The following is a 3,155-nucleotide window of genomic DNA, read 5'->3' on the forward strand; positions in this document are numbered from 1 at the left end:
GACGCAGATAAATCCCTTATCTAACCGTGGTTCTTGTTTAGATTTCCCCAGCTGTCCCAATAGTGGTTTTTTATAGGGCTCTTTTTGTTTGTTTGTTTTGATCCAGGAGCCAATCAAGGATCAATCAAAGCACCACATGCAGCTGTCATGTCTTTTTAATCTAGTTCTCTTTTTTTTTTGTTGGTCATCCGGGACACCTACATTTTTTTTAAGGAATGCAGGTCAGTTGTTTTGCAGAATGTCCCTCAATTTGGGATTGTCTGCTGCTTCCACATGATTAAATTCAACGTGTATGTTTTTGGTAGGAATAGCACAGATAGAATGTTGTGACCCTCTCAGAGCAGCCCACCAGGGAGCACAAGATGTCCCGTGTCCCACTATCTGTGACCTTATTTTTGATCCCACAAGTTGTCATAGGGGAGAGAATTTTGCCGAAGCCTGCATCCTCTCCCCTTGCCCCGCAGGCCAGCCACATTGGAGACCGCCCCATGAGCGTGGAGATGTGGCACTCTCCGTGGCTCTGAGGAGATGAAGGGAATGGGGTGTGGCCAGAACTGCTTCCCAGAGCAGTTCAGAATCACCTTTGCCCCCAAACCACAACTCCCCTCCTGCCTGCCCACGTGGCTGCCATGCCCTGCCTCTCTTTGGCTGGGAGGAAACCATCCTGTCCCAGCAATCCCCACTCATCCTCCCTACTTGTCAAGGCACTCACGTTTTAGGAGGAAGAGGCTGGTTCCTGTGGTAAACCCCTGCCTGGCCCAACAGACCTGAGCAGCCAGTGTCTTGAACCCTGGTCTCAGAGGAGAAGCCTAGAATCCCAGCCTGCTGGTGGCAAGAGAAAATACTGGGCCAGGACAGGGAGGTGGCCTGGAATCAACTGGTGGGATGTGGGTGAGTCAAGGGTAGCCAGAGGGCAGAGGGGAAAGGTCTACCTCTTAACTGCTCTACAAATCCCAGATCAGTTCACCTCTTCCATGAAGCCCACCTTGATCACCTTGGTGCCCACCAAACTCTTCTCAACTGCATAGGAAGGTGCTTAATTCTGCTTTAACCACTGGGGCAAATTACTTGTGCCTCCTCTTGTATAGTACTAAACCTGGGGGGGGGGAGGTGCATCTTTGTGCAGCTATTTGGGCCTAATCCTGCATTGTGTATGCAGTAGGTGCTCAGTACATGTTTTGATTAGCTAAATAAAATGAGGGTTCATCTATTCATGCATTCATTCACTCGAAAAATCATTAACGAGCAACTATCTTGAGCTAGAATCTCTTCTAGGGGCCCTTGCCCTTGGGGACTGAATGTAGGGGTCAGACCACAGACAGATAAATAAGCAGATGATGTGAGGCCAGCGCTACAAAGAAAGAGTGTGTGAATGACTGAACGACTGAATGAATGTATGAATTGTAGATCGAGGAGAGGAGAAAGTGGATGAATGGCCCGAGGAGGGAGCTCCCATCCTCCTGCCATCACCCTGGGAGGACAGGCGCTCTACAGAGAGTCTGGCCCTTGTCTGAGGTGGGGCAGCCTGCTGGCCTGGCCTTATGTTAGCTGGAGAGAAGGTATTCTGGGAGGAGGTATTTTCCCTAGGCTTTTGGAGCAGTGGCCATCTCCCCCCAGGGGCACCAGAAATGAAACTGCTAGCCACTCGAGGGAAAAACAGAGCTCAGTTCACCAGTAAGACCAAGGGCAGCCAGTGAAGAGGACAGCTGCCCTGGGACATTCAGTAAAGTGCAATAGCATCAAAATGCTACTGAGGAGGTCATGTTCCCCAAGTTCAGGGGCGAGCTGGGACTAAAGGCAGCAGAAGAATCTCCTTCCTTCCTCCCTCCCTCCCTCCCTTTCTTTCTTTTTAACTGATGAATTCATAAAAGTGCTAACAAAAGATCAAAATTAAAAAAATTAATTACATTGGACTGAGTGAAATGATGAGGATGATTATAATTTTTGTGACTTTCTGTTTGAATAAAATAAAAAAAAAATCCCACAAGGACTCAGAGGCAAAAAATATACAAATCAATTTTCACTGCAAAGTAAAGGAGCTGTTATGGTGGAGGATTCCTGGACTGAATGTCAATATTATGACATAGTATGAGTGTGTTTCGTGTTTGGTAATTGCAATCATTGTTATTTTTGTTGTGGTCATCCATCTACAATGCTTGGTGTCAGTTGATTTATCTCTTGTAAAAATAAAATACAGTCTGTGTGTGTGTGAAAAATAAAGGGAAAGCAATATTTAAAAAAATAAGAAAATCAAATTTATTTTGACAAAATACGGACAAAGCAAAGATTTAACTTAAATTCCAAGGTTAAATTCTATCTTGACTCATATCAAGATCACTTATAGTAACCAATAGATAATTCCTGATCATAGTTAAATGAACTTGTGAAAAGCTCTTAAACTGTTCCTACAATCTTTTATATATATATTTTTCTTAATACCCTTTTCTTTGGGAATAATGTTAATTTACCTGAAATGTGCAAAGATAGTACAGAGAGTTCCCCTGTACCCCTCACCCAGACCCTCCTAACTTGCATAACCAGGGTACGCTTGTCGCAGCTAAGAAACCAAGGAGGGTACAACACTAGTAACTAAACTTGAGACTTTATTTGCGTTTCTCCAGCTTTCCCATTAACATCCTCTTTCTGTTCCAGGATACAATCCTGGGTATCACATCACGTTGATTTGTCATGTCTCTTCAGGCTTCCCTGGTCTGTGACAGTTTCTTGAACTTTCCTGGTTTTTCATGTACCCTGTGTGAATTTTGTAATCAGGAAAAGAAAGGCACGACGATGAAGAAGATGAAGATGAAGAAGATGATGATGATGATGATTTATGCCCGGGAATGCCTTCATTTTTATCTCGGTGGGAGGCAAATGATCGGCTTTTTCTTTCTCTGTTCACCGGAACAGAAGAGGAAAGGCAGTGCTGCCCGGTATCTATGGGATCCACAGAGGCTGGACGCCTTAATCCCTGCCCTCTGCCCTCTCGGTCCCTACTCCCGCCACCGTCAACACCACCCCAGCGCGGGGGCCCTTGGGCGGAGGGCGAGCCGCGGGCCGCGGGTCCCCTCCCCGGTTGGGCGAGCGCGCGGGCGGCCCCCGGATCAGCTGTTCCACAACCGGACTCGGCCGCCCCGCCCCTGCCCAAGTCTTAA

Source organism: Globicephala melas, chromosome 2, assembly GCF_963455315.2.
Source record: "Globicephala melas chromosome 2, mGloMel1.2, whole genome shotgun sequence".
NCBI classification, from domain to species: Eukaryota; Metazoa; Chordata; class Mammalia; order Artiodactyla; family Delphinidae; genus Globicephala; species Globicephala melas.